The 14,545-nt window shown below is 37.1% G+C and overlaps 1 protein-coding gene across 1 annotated transcript in view; it reads left to right on the forward strand.

The window, feature by feature from the left end:
* LOC129224913 (zinc finger protein basonuclin-2-like) overlaps window positions 1–14,545 on the forward strand; it is a 176,351-nt gene that overhangs the window by 25,291 nt on the left and 136,515 nt on the right. The gene's annotated exons all lie outside the window — the stretch shown is intronic.

Raw genomic sequence — 14,545 nt, forward strand, 5'->3', positions numbered from 1 at the left:
GTGACTGTCACAGTGCTCACACTTTTTGCATTAAAAGGAGGTTCCTTGAAAACCCGAAACATGCGCATGCATACTGTTGTTTAATTTGTGCTTTACGAACATTGTTTCATACTGATGTCATTTTAGTTTCATTTGACAATCACCATATGTAATGATAACGAGCAAAAGTAATTTGGCTTAAGAATTTTTGTAAAATTTTGGCACAAAAATGGCGGCGACATGTTGATTTGTGGCTGGAAAGGTACTCTCTGCTCCCTGCAAGTGAAAGTATGCAGGTATGACTCGTGAATAACAGACGAGCTGTTTTCACGAAGCCGCTTGTAACCATGGTGATGAAGCTGCACGAAAAGGGTTTTGTTTGCTCTGACAATTTTTTTTTTCGTTGTTCTTTTATTTCTTGACAAAAAGAAAAGGGGCAGGTTTTGTTTTTACTTCGCTACTCCTTGTATATTTCACCCTCCCTTACGGATTTCCATGTTAAGAGTGAAAAGTGGTTTCCTCCGAAAAAAAATTTCCGTTCAGCAGCGGATACTGGGTCATTTGGAACTGGCCTGCACGTTATCTAGAATGTGAAGTCTATTAAGGTTATAATTAGTGAAGGCTGAGACAGAATGTCGTGTAATAATTCTATATCTTGCATTTTAGACGTTTCCTTGTCACGTCTTAAAAGCTTGGGATTAGTTAATTTCAAGACTCGTTCATTACGTGCGTTGACTGGTTAATCAGTTCGTATACTTCCATGCAGGGCCGCAGAGAGCCTAGGCGAGCCCCTTGTCAGTTTTGTCACCGGGCCCTTTCCCGCCCCCCCCCCCCCCAAGAAAAAAGAAAAGGAAAAAAAGGGGGGAAAGAAGGGGAAAAGAAAAAAAGGGGAGGGGATGGTCAAAACTGCTTACTAGAAAACCATTGACTCTCTTTTAAGTGCCACCACAGTAAATACCAAAAGAGTAAATTCTACTTAATCTTTTCGTTTTCTCTTATACGGAGTTCCCCCCCCCCCTTTCTTCATTTCTTTCTCTTATTTCCTTCTTTTTTTTTTGGCATCAGTGTCGCCACCGCCTCCCCCCCCCAAGGAACAGGGCCCCTAATTTCCGACTAGGCTGACACGGCCTCTCGTCGGACCTGCTTCTATGCTGCGGCGGGAAGGTAAAAGAGCAGTATCTACAAAATTTTCATTTTTTTTTTTTTTTTTTTTTTGTATTTTTGCCATTTATTGTACTTTGTATTGTAATTTTATGTGTGAAAGAAAGGGCAGCATCTGCAGAAATGAGTTTTTTAGATGTCTGACGAAACGCGTTTTGAATTCCATACTAACAGTAGGGAAATGTCGGAATTTGACGGAAGGGGGGAGGGGGGGTGCTTTATTTACCAAATCAGCAAGCCTATACATTAAAGCTAACAGTAGATGACAAAATTGCAAGAAAAAAAAATTGACAAATTTGCAGATACTGCTCTTTACCTTCCCACGGTAGTATTGTACAAGCTTGCTTATTGCGTTTCATCTGTAAAATAATGCAAATATATATATATATATATATATATATATATATTATTAAATTCCAACATGTTGTTAGTATGGAATCCCAAAAGCATTTCTTCAAAAACCTGAAATAATTATTTCTGCAGATACTGCCTTTTACCTTCCTCCTTACAGCAGAATGAGTCTTTGGTTCGATCGTATTATTTCGAGTTGAGTATGTGTGGTATGAATAATTTCTGTTGGGGAGTTTTATGAAAGTATATATAATGAATGTTAACTAATTTTTATTTAAAATTTGTCGTCTCGTAATATAGTCTTGAGTTATTAGTCCAGTTTTATTTAGTTATTTGTTGATTCATTGAAATAAAATTTACTTTACCTTGTTTTCCATGGCCATGTATCTACTTTTATTTACATAACTTGGTCTTTGACCAAATGGAAGATTAGAGCTTGGGGATGATTACCTGTTTTGTAACCGTGTGAAAGATTTCCTTTGTTGAACGTTTTAATTCCCTCAAAAAGTTATGCTTTGATCAAAGCGGTACTTATTATTTTATCTTAGTCATTTGAGCTTCTATTTGTAAACGTGAACCGAGGAATGGTATTATCGATTTTAACCTAAGAAATGCCATTTTTGTTTGCCGAGATATTCATCACAGAACAAAAATATCATGCATATCTTAAAACGATATAGCTTGATGTATTGCCATCTGCTGAAATATCAACCACGTAGTGTGTCGTGTCGCCAAATGTATTAGACAAACTACATGAGGTTTAACAAAAAGAACGAATGACGTTTGCTAAATGAAGTATCTTATTATCAATAACAAGAAGGTTTGGTATTTTCTAATTGAATTTTCTTAAGTATTGATTGTGCATATACTTACGATTTTTGTAATAGTTCAACAACTCTTTACCTGCTCATGCTAGTGTTGCCAAAACCCAGAACCGATTTCAGACTTCATAAAACGTAGAATTTGTATCATTTCGGTTTATAGTTTTAAAAAAGACTAAACTTAGAAATACTGCCCAAACTTTTAAATTGAAAAATCATCAGTTGCTGCTTTAGCAACATTTGTTGTATCATCTGCGAGTACCAAATTTCATTTCTTCAGCTGCACTAAATCTACTGTTTCGGGTACATGGATAATGGATATGAGTCCTCTAGAGGTGTCATTAAAAAGCTTCCCATTATTTGTCACGCGCCTAATAGACCGGTAACTTTCCCTCACACCTGGTTAGCACTAAAAAGAATTAAATTCGGCGTTTTTCGAAATTCCTCGGAGGAATTAATCCACCCCGGACGGCAATGCATCTATATTCGGGTGTTATATTAATCCACTGACAGAGCACGGTTTTCCTCCAGGGGCCATCGCAACTCGATACTTGTTGGTTAGATTTCGAAACCTGCACTCAAACAAAGTGTAATTGATGAGCTAATAACTTTCGCGGCATCAAGTGTGGCCGAGTCATTTGTCAATCCAATCCCCACCATGGTCAAAGTCGCTGCCATTGGTCAACCTCACCTGTTCAGCCATCCGGTATAAATATTTCGGAAATTTGCATTAATGGCTCTCGCTCATTTATTCATTCCTGCGGTTAATTTTCATAATGCGTTTACTCTGTCTCTCTTGGCGAGGGTGGAGGAAACACCCTGTGGGTCGACCGTTTTAAAAGGGCAGCGCCTGACTGTCTCCTCCCACGTGGAACTGACCCAGTCCCACGACGAACTGTCCGTTATCTGGTAACGGACCGTCCGTCATCTGTCTGGAAAGTAATGGCACTGGAACTGAGCTTGTCCTTTTTTTTTCCTGGTTTAAAACTAGGGGTGGGACTTTTATTTTTAGGTCTGGACGCTTGAGTTTAATTATTCAGCTATTTCGATAGCACATCCGAGAAGGATATTTATGAGCAGTTTTCGCGACGTCGTTGGCGTTATTTATGTGCCCGGTATGAAAATGAAGGACGACTATTTTTAATTGGCTGCTGCGGAAGGGCGTGCGTAACTGTGAGATGGCACGAGGCACCACTCGACCAGAAAACGATCTGGGCTCTTTGCTTCCCATGTTGGCGAGCTCGTGATGAATTATCGTTCTTCGCCTGAAATTGCTCACTTATTGTACGTTTTTTTTTTCTCTTTTGAAGGAGTTTAGCACAAAATATTGTTCTTTTCCCCCTAAATACAGGAAATATTGTAAAGCGAAGACTGCATGATCTTTCGTTAACTGTGATGAATGTCTTACAAATTCTTCTTACGTGCTAAGTATTTCGACCTCTCAACGGGGGACACAAGATTTGTATTCATTAATCAGTGGGATTATCATTCAACCGAGGTACTCGAAAAGTATTTATGCAACAAAAAAAGTAAAAAGCTATTAATTCTGGTAGAAGGTGTTAAATATTTTGTATTCTGATGTAAAACGGAAATTGATATCCAAGGTCGCTATCTTTACATGCATATGGGTTTGTGAACCAAGAGTTACCCCAGAGGTAATTTTGGTTCATTTGATGATTACTTCTTTCATTTATTGCTGTAGTTTGCTTACTTAGTTCAAATTGAATTTAGTGTTAAGTGTAAAGCAACGTAGTTAAAAGCTGATTTATTTATGAACCACTGGAGCTATAATTGGTATATTGACTTGTTAACCATTTTAGCCAGTTGTTAATTTCCCAGAGAGCTTGGTAGTTGTACTACTTATTTTTAATTCTTTGTGACTTTTGAAAGCAGAATTCAGACCGTTTACGTACGAAAATAAATTCTGTAGACCGCACTTCTTTTGTAAGAAAAGAAATTAAGATCCTGGTTTTAGTTGAAAGAGTAGGACTATACGCTATAAAGGTAGGTTAATGCAAAACTATAGTTGGGGCAAACCTAACCTGGCAGCGTCGTAATACTGCGATTCGGATCTGCGTAGCTTTGCAATGCTGCCAGGTTAGGTTTGCCACTACTATAAGTGCACCTAGATATCATAAAACAAAAAAACTTTGCTACAAAGCATACAGATTATCAAATGATGCAATAAAATTGCGCTTTCTTTTTCAAATATTATTCACAATGAACTATTTTTCCATCTTTTTTTTTCTTTTTTTTCAATCTCACATCTTTGAAAAAACAAAATAAAGATATCGTATGGGGGAGGGGAGATGCTTATCTACTTGATCTGAGTTTTTCAATTTCTCTTCTGAGCATTTGTTTTAGTTTTTCTCACATCCTTTTTTCGACTTCGTGTTATTATTAATAATATCTCTTAATTTTTCCATCTGGTTTTTTCCATTATGAAAATACTATGCTTTAAAAAGAAAAAAAGGAGCATGAAAAATAAAATTAAATGTTTCACTTTTCGTAATATTTTTTTCTTATTTGAAGTATTTTTCATGATTTCGGCTTCCTGAAGGAGAGGTCATACTCTGGCAATTCTCCAAAAAAGAATTGCTTCAATTTAGCAATCGAATGGGAATAAAATATGCGTGGAGGATTCGAATGATCTGTCACGATTCTTCTATATTTCGGTGGAAGAATAAAGCCTCTTATTCTACCTCGCGAAGGAAAAAAAGCCGACGTCTTCCGAAAAAGAGCCATTAAGTATTAATTGTCTTCTTGCGGTGAGGCAAAATTGCCGTTTGGGGGACGGTAGCGACATTTCCTGACTACGCATCGCATGTATATCGTAATGACAACGACATCTACGGGCGTGAATCGCGGAGGACCCACAGACAAATATCCTACGAGATCCGGGAACGAAACTGCGAGTACAATAATCACTGGGAAAAAAGAAAATAACCACTGGATAAGTGGCGGCTTCAAGTGCTTCTTCTGTCCGCATGACCCAGCAATTAACTCCCGGGCTCGACTCCATTTACCGGGTATTATAAGCTGGAGCCCCCCCCCCCCCTTGTGCAACCGCCGACAGATCGTCTCCCTCTAGAGTCCTATAGGTTTTAGAAATTACCTTCAGGCATGGTAGAACAGAGGTATAAATAGAGATGGATAATGACAATAATGAAGGATGAGGAGCATCGGCAAGAAGACGTGAAGGACAGACGAATAAAAACATACAAACTCGTGGTGACTATTTCAATTTGGACCCGACTCCTCGTCACCCTAATAGCCCACTGCTGTTGGCATCTGCCGTAATCTGCAGCGATGATCGGACTGCAAAACAGACAGAAGCACGTGGTCCTTCTTCGGATGTGGTTTCGACGTCGAGTGGACGTCGTAATTACGGTAATAAGATCATGGCTACTGTATCGCGCGGTGGGGATTGGGACTCGGAGGTCTTTTCCCTTTTATGTAGCTTCTGCGTTACGCGACAATTTGTAAAACTGATAGCTCTAATTATGTTTCCCCCATCCTGTTTTTCTTGGGTTTTCTTTCATGTTTCCCTTATTTTCTGGGGATGGGGAGTTCCTATAGTGGCTGCAAAATCTGCCTCATTTTGCTTCAGCAACTTTTTTTATACTGACATCGCTTTACAATTACCATATACCGGCAGCCGAGGCAACTTTGCCAAGTCCCGGTCTTTGCTGGTTTTTGAAGACGATGATACAGTGAAACCTGGGTAAGTTGACCACTTGCTGTGCAGTAGTTTTCTGCTCAACTTGGATAAGTGGTCAACTTAGAGAGGTCGATATACATGATATAGGTATTAAATGTATCTGAATTATGTCCCCCCTGAATCTATAATTATGTATCTGAAAAAAGCAGTCACCTTAAATAGGTGGCCAACTTTACAGATTTTACTGTATTTGACTCTCTTCTAAGTTCTCAAACCAGTAATAGATGAAGTAATGTCTTCATTGCACAAAGAAGGGATTTGGCAATAAGTCATTTTGCGCGTTTTCATTCTTTTCAGCTGTTATTTTTACCGGCAAAGATGTCCCACTTGGCAAAGTTGTCCCAGTTGACAGTAGTTTTTCTCAAGCAGCTGCGACTCGAAAATATCGTATGTACTCTATTTCTCTTTGACATAAGACTGCAAAATAGACACAGAAGCACGGTTCTTTGGATGTGGTTTCGTCGTAGAGTGGACATCGTAATTACGGTTATAAGATCATGGGTTATCACCGATCATAGCTCGGTGGAGATTGATCTCAGAGGTCTTTTCCCTTTTTATATAGAGTTTGCGTTATGCGACAATTAGTAAAACTGATAGTGCTAATTATGATTCCCGCTTCCTGTTTTTGTTGCATTTCCTTTTGTTTCTCCCTTATTTTCTAGAAATTATGCAACTTTGTTGTGGCTATAAAGTCTGTCTCATTTTATCTTTTTTGGCAATTTTTTCTCCAACAATGTTTTAAAATTTCACACAAATTCAATTTGACTGATTTTTGGTTCTTCTTTACGCCTAATTGATGATGTGGAGTATTTTTAATCCCCAGAAGATTGGAACTCAGACGTTTAGTAATGTTTATATAAATGGCTTTATATGTTGCAGTACTGTTTCCATTTCATTTTATCGATGTATAATACAAAAAATCACTGGCAATTTTTCTACTTTTATTTGCTAAATTATTTGCTTACTACTTTGCGTTACACAAATCATCTCATCAGTTCAGGGTTAAGCAGCTCTGACTTTACATATAGAATATTATATTTCACTTTGACACCTGATTTTCAGTTTTGCATAGAACATTTCAAATTATAAACTGTTAAAGAATCCTTACAACCCCAAAGTTGTGTGCTTCAATAATATTTTTTTATCAATAGTCTTTTATTGTTTCTGCACAAATGGAAAACCTTTTTACTTATTGTTTTCCTTATTGATCAAACTAGTATTCTTTGATTAATTAACTTTTTAATCTCTCAAGTTAGTTTTCAATATAAGTTTCCTCTTTACAAGATCAGTGCAGTTTATCAGGACTTTTTCACTCATTTGCTTCGCAGTTGAGTAATTATCGGTGTTTTTGAGAAATTTGTCAGTTGCAAAATTCTTTCCTTCCCGTACATGAATAGAAATCAAATTCGATAAGAAATTTCTGGACCCTCCGATATTCGCTTTTCGCGCGGAAGTGATTATTCCGACAGTTCTGATCACTGATTGAAAATTCGGTGTAACTCGAGGAAAGCTGTTGATTATAAAATGAAGACTGAGTAAAAAATTGACGATTTTATCTCTCGTGACTGCTAGAAAACACTTGAAACTAATCTGTTTTCACTTAAAATTATTATGACATGTGAGATGAAAATTATTTTTAGTTCAAACGTTATTTTAGTGCTTAGTTTTATTTACCGGAGCCATCTATATGATTAACGAAATTCTTTTTCACTCCATTGCAGTGGAATGGAAAATGACCGACTCCAGGAGTTTTAAACCGTCGACTCCGAATCCGAGAAATTCGGCGCATTGTCACAGTTGCGGACTAGGACTAAAAATGACTTACTGTCAATTGGAATTTGAAAGCAATCGACTCTCGACTCCGACTCCTCCCCAAAACCCGTCCGATTCTGACTCCGCGACAGGAATGCCCGCGGGGGGGGGGGGGGGGATTATGGCGCAAGTTGCGCCATCAAACTTTTTAGGGGGGATTTTTTATTTTTTTTTAATTTATTTATTTAAATTCATTGATTGATTGATTTTTAATTTAAATTATTTATTTTATTTTATTTTATTCTGTTTATATTTTACTTCATTTATTTAGCTAGTTTGTGTGTGGGTGTCATTAACGTAGTACAGAACTTTTCTGATAAAATAATAATAAATAAACAAATAAATAAAAATATCTAAATAATCAAAATAAATAAATAAATAAATGAAATAAATAATTAAAATAAAAAAGAGAGCTAAAAAATAAAAAAGGGAAAGACGGTTGAGAAAAATGGGGGTTTGGGAGGAATTTGCGCCGTTAACCTTGGGGGGGGGGGAGTGATGGACACCCCTGCTCAGCACGACTCCGACTCCTCACCCCTAGTTAAAAATAGAGAAATAATAACTCAAAGCTACATTGAATGACTGTACTCGAAAGCCATATCGTCAGGCACCGCCTCGACGATTTCGGTGTTTTACATAGGATGTCACGTTTGACTGTCTCCAAGTCCCCGCCCGATAACTGTTCTTCGGCATCGCGGTTCAAGGACATGGGAATAAATGCGATAGAGTGTATCAAAAGTCCTTTCATCTTTCATCGACACTGATGAAGGAAAAAAAAAGAATCCAGTCTGTGTCGTCAGCACGTTTCTTGGTCGCTGATGATGTCAACATGCTGGGTCAGCTGATGGAGGAACATAATAATTTTGTCTAATTCTTAATCAAAAGAGCCCTTGCGCAATGGGTGCTTGAGAAAATGATTAAGGACAGAACTTAAGACTCGATATTTCGAAGATAGAGAACGTTTTTTCCTCCTTCTCTTGCCGCGAAGACAACGGTTTCGGATGCTGTTGTTGCCTGTTTGTCACCTGGAAAATGTACGTTAAGCAGGTAATATGAATGTTTTTATGTATTGATCAAAAGCAGAGGCAATGGGAGGGCACGGGAGATCACTGCGACCGCCCAAAAATTTTTTATTTGGCTATTTTCGTCTGATGATTCAGAAAAATTGTTATCATGCGGCAAAATTTGGAGTTCTATTTGGCAAAATTATCATCATGTGGCAAAATTTGGAGTTATATTCGGCAACATTGAGAATTTCCAGCCCCCCCCCCCCCAAAAAAAAAATAATTTCGGGGCGCCCCTGATCTGAAGTGCTTTTTTTTTTTTTAAAGGCAATTTATTCGTGGTTTTGAGCTGACAAATAGCTGTTGTGGGTTTGGTGACTGAGTATTATTTTATCCATCTCAAACTAATTCAGATTGATATTTATTCTAGGTGTGACTATCCTGGGTTTCAAGGTGTAGAAATTTAACCAGAAACTTGAAAGAAACGAAAAGAGCGGTTCGTTTTTACTTAAAATGTAATTATAAATTTCGAAACAATTGCAGAAAAATAAATTAAAGACTATCTATTAATGAAAACAGTTAAACTTAAAAGCCCGCTCTAGATGACCATAAGATTTTTTTTTCTTTTGTAGAGGCTATTTTCAGTTTTCGATAGTTAGGGCCATATGTATACCTTTCGCCAATATTGGGCTAATGGGGAAACAAAAAAGAAAGGGAAAAAAAGTGATGGGGGAGGTAAAGATCAAAGTAAAACAATAATTAGGTATAAATCGTAGTGGTATTTTTAATAAATTTTCTTCATTAGTTTAAGGACTTGTAAACACCTTGCATTTCTTGAAAATAAAATATTAATATCACAAAAAACTGACGACGTGAAGAGAAGCAGAAAACCCAAGATTAAGACAAAAAGTGAGATATTACATCGAAACGATCAACTCTCTGTAGTCACCTGGCCGTTGGAAGCCGAGGATTCTGAAATCGGGTGGGGAGGGGATGAGCGCCACTCTCTTTTGTTCTTTGGGAGGTGAAATAGCATGAACGTGATCATCCGGGTACGCACGCAGACAGGCCAACACGAAGGGCCCCAGGAGGCATGTGCCCCACCGATATCCTCCCTGTTTTCGGTCTTCCTCATTTGTTCGAAGCGATTGGCTCGTTCGATAGGGATGATATAGGGTATAGATGTCGTGAAAAGATTCCTTGAATGTCGTACGAAAGGAAGATAATAATTACTGAACTGAACCTTTCATTGGATAGGGGAGGCGTAAAAAAGTTTTGATGATTTAGATTTGTCTAGTAGGAAAAATATATCAGTGGTTGAAATTTTAATTATGATATTTTTTACTTTTTTAATTAGTACCCTTGAGCAGACTAGGTGGAATGATTGCTCGATCTTGCCTATACTTCTACAAGGTATTGCCCTAAAACTGGAAAATTGTTTAAGTGCCGGAAAGAATTTGAGATGAATCAATGATTAATAATAGTCTATTCCCGTTTGTGAAAAAAACAAAACAAACCTAAATATGCATGTTCATCCCTCTGAAATTTTGAAGTAGTATTTACTGAATTAAATAATTTTCTGTAGTTCTTATACTTTTCTGGAGAAGAGAGAACATTTAAAAAACGAATTACCTAGCTTTTAAAATAACTTTTGGATCAGCAAACTATTCTTTTATCCTTAATTTTCTTAAATTTTGGGATTTTTTCTGCATTTCTCTCTCTCTCTCTCTCTCTTTGCGTTTCTTCTTTTGAGAAATTGCTGCATGTTATTTTTTAACTCCTTTTTTGGATGAAGTGAGACATTGACATGCTGTAAAAGCACTTATTTTTGCTATCAGTATTTTTTCCGGAAATTTATACATACATCTATAATTTTGATAGCTGAAAGTTTCGCGAATTTTATGTGAACAGAACCAAAAGCTAAAAATTTTCGAAAATGATCAATAAAAAACATTTTGCGAGGCTTAATTTTCGCGATTACATCAGGCTCGCGAAAGTCGCGCAAATTAAAGGTTGGCGGAAATAAGTGTTTCTGTAATGGCCAGTTGGTTATTTTTTCACGTTATTTTAAAGTTTAAGACAAACCATGTGCCTGATGTATAATGCAGTGAAATACTTGAACCTGCCGTTTATTTTTTACACACCTTGTTTCGCCTGACGAAGACAAAACTTTGTAATTGAAACAAGATGACTGCTTTCCGAATTTCATCTTTTGTCTGGAAGGAGAGACTGGCTTCTTCCGGTACAATTACCAGAAATCGTTTCGGCTGCAGAGTGTTGCTGTATGTTGCCGCACCTCTTGCTAATACGATAATAGCTGGGTACGTTTTACAAAACCGCTACTTACAAATTAGAATTTCACATTCCGGTATTCGTTCAGTTATCTTTAGCTCCTAAGAGATGATTGTAAATGTGTTTCATCGAAAGGCGTATCATCGAATCCTCTATAATTATTGCTCTCCCTCCATTTCTAAAATGGTTGTTCAGCCATTGATTGATATTGTTTTCTCGCCTCAGGGAGGTCTTTTCTTTGCTTTTAATACTTTTTCAAGGCGAAGATTTTTTTACTTAAACAATTTTATATACATTGTTACTTTTTGAGGGGCATTATGTGCAAAACATTGTGTAACTTAGCGCAATTGAAGTGCGATATTAATAATACACAAAGCGAATTTAGGAAACCTTATTTATTATTTTTATATTGCAACATTAATAGCTTTAAAATATACCAGATCGAATATCATGCAAATATATTATTACATATAGTGTTCAAATACTGAATGAAATGCAAGTGATTACAGAACTCTTTTTAATTCGCTATTTATTTATTGAAGTAAACATTTGAAATAATATTTTCTGCCATCACTTACGAAGTTAGTGAATGAATTTTATGCCCTACTAGCCAAACCGGGCCCCTTGTCAGTTCGGCCGCTTCCCCCTCCCCCTGTAAAACTTGTCAATTTTATACTACTGCGATTCCTACCCAGGACCCCTCAAGGGACGGGCCCCTAGTTTCCGACTAGACTGACATGGCCGCTCGTCGGCCCTGACTATAGGTGCCATATTCATGGCCAATTTGGTGCCTTATTATCTACACCCAAACACTTTCTTCACCCAAAACTCTATATTCTTCGGCATGACCTCATAAATATCAGTCAGCATCCGTTCCTGAAACCGACAACTCCGAAGGCTGGATAACGCCGACCAACTTTTACCCTTTTTGCTGCCATTTCAGCGGAGAGGATCGAGAGCCCTTTTCTCTCTCTCTCTACCAACAAGCACTTTCATCCATAGACAGAGTGTGATGCATAATTATCGCCGGACGTGGTCCCGATTTAATTACCGGGCACGGAAAGATTAATCGGGGAGGGGGCGCGAGGGGGCATTTGCATGGCTCGACGCTGGGAGGCCACACCTTATGGAAAATCGCGTCGGTGAGGAGGGGAAGAGAGGGTGATTTGGACACCAACGCGCCCCGCATACTGATGACCAGTACTTCGGAATGCGATCTTGACTATTAGAAGCAGGCGGGGTCCGTGCTTCGACGAAAATCGTCTGATATATGGGGTAGGGGAATAGATCTGGCACCCCCTTCTTGCCGCGTGTCGTCTTTCGTGTCCACCCACTCATATTGGTTTTGTTTGTTTTTCTTTTTACTGTGCCTTCTTTTTGCAATTCTTCCATCCCTTCTTCTAATGCATTAGTAGATTTTGTTGAATATTTTACTTTTAATTTCATTATGTTACAGAAGATTTTTTCTTCCCCTCTATTAGATGCGTCACTATATTTTATTGAAGATTGAACCTTTAATTTCATACTTTATAGAAAGTACCGCTCTTTCAATCTTTTATAAGGATTCCCTTCTTTTTTTTTCGTCTTGAGTGCGTTTTTATTTTTACTTGCTTTTTTTTTCTTCTTTTCATATTTCCTTCCCTTTTTAAAAAATTGTTAGATTTTGTTGAGTATTTTACTTTTTAATTTCATACTTTATAGAGGTTGCCTTTTCGATGAAGGTTTTATAAGGAAGATTTTTTTCGATTTTGTATTCTTTTGTGAATCTTAGCTTTTATTGTCAGGCGTTTTTTTTTTTTTCGTTTTTTCTCCCCCATCTCTCAATGCATTATTATATTTTGTAGAAGATCACACCTTTAATTTCATCTACGCGAGAGGTTTGTTTTTGAAATTGCGATTTTAGTGAAGGGATTGTCTTTTTATAGTTATTCTTATAGTATATTAAAAAAAAAAAAACTTCTGAAAAACTTTACTTGTTTTTTGTTTTTACGCTTTTTGTTGGTGTATAGATAAATATAAGAACATTTTTGGCTCAATGTAGAAATTTCTACTCTAGGAAAATTGCAGTAAGTTTACAACTGTTGATATCTTTCAGTCAAAAGGTACTGTTTTCAGTTAAAACAAAACACCTGCCTATGAAATGTCTCCGTTGCAAGGACTTGCATGGAACAAATCAACCAAGCTGTCCTCTGAACAATTTTTCTCACTCCTTCATTCGACGTATCCATTTCTGAAGCGGTTACTTTAACCATGGTGTCACTGGAAGAGTGGATGACTGATGACGGGTCGGTGTGATCGCGGCCTTGCACAACTCGACGACCGATTTCTGTCGACTTCAATGACAGGTTCTTGACTGTCGCAGATCGGATTTCTCCCCTGAGAAAACAGAAAATCGTTTTATGTCATAACTATAAGTGCCGAATGGGTTGTTTTGTTTGTACAATAAGGTCGTTTCTAAAATTTTAAAAGTATTTTTTTTTTCTGAAAGAGCATGCTTAAAAACATAGGATTTAACAATTTTTTAAATAATTTGACAAAGTTTAATATTCTTAAAAAACAAATGTTAATCGGTGCAACTTCATTGTTTACCCTTTATGACTTCACAAATGATGAACTGCCATTCACTGTTGCCATAAACCAGAGCGCAATATTTAATTTACTTCTTTACTCACACGTATTGGCAACGATATGGTTGATAGCAAGCGTGGAGCGCAATATTTAATCCGTTTCTTAATTGTCATTACGTAGAAACGCGAAAGGCAGCAAGCCTAAGCATTCAGTGCGCCAATGGAATATGCGACAAAGTTCATCATTTGTTACGTCATAAAGACCACCCCTTGTTTAAAAAATCGGACATTTTAAAAAATTAATTAAAAAATAACTGTTGGGAAAATGAAAGTATTTTGGGGGTCTTTTTTTTTTGCTCATTCTATCAACTTTACTGACTAAAAGTAGTACTTTTGATTGAAGGAAATAACACCATTGAGGTTTCCTGTTGAAATTTAAGGGGATGTCCATATATTGATATATTGATGGCACAATTTTATTTCAATATTTTTGTTTCTCCTTCTCTCCTCCTTTGTCACAAACTATTACAACTTTCCAAACCCCTTTTTCCCTTAAAGTGTGACATTTGTGAACAGCCAGACAGCCCCTAAGAAGTTTTCATGTTAGTAATTTTAATGTTATATTTTCTTATATCGTTAATTGGCAGTTGTAGCTTCTTCATTCTTGGCAATTAAAACATCAGGGAATTACCGAAAAAAGGTGCAAAGTCGAAATAATTTTCAGTTTTCCACGTCTTAAACGTTTAATTGAAGAAAAACTCCTCGTAAGTGTTTTCGCGTGCATTTATTTATTTGTTTATTCAAATGCTATTGAAGGGTAATTTCTCCACGGTAACA

Source organism: Uloborus diversus, chromosome 6 (assembly GCF_026930045.1).
Source record: "Uloborus diversus isolate 005 chromosome 6, Udiv.v.3.1, whole genome shotgun sequence".
Taxonomy (NCBI): domain Eukaryota; kingdom Metazoa; phylum Arthropoda; class Arachnida; order Araneae; family Uloboridae; genus Uloborus; species Uloborus diversus.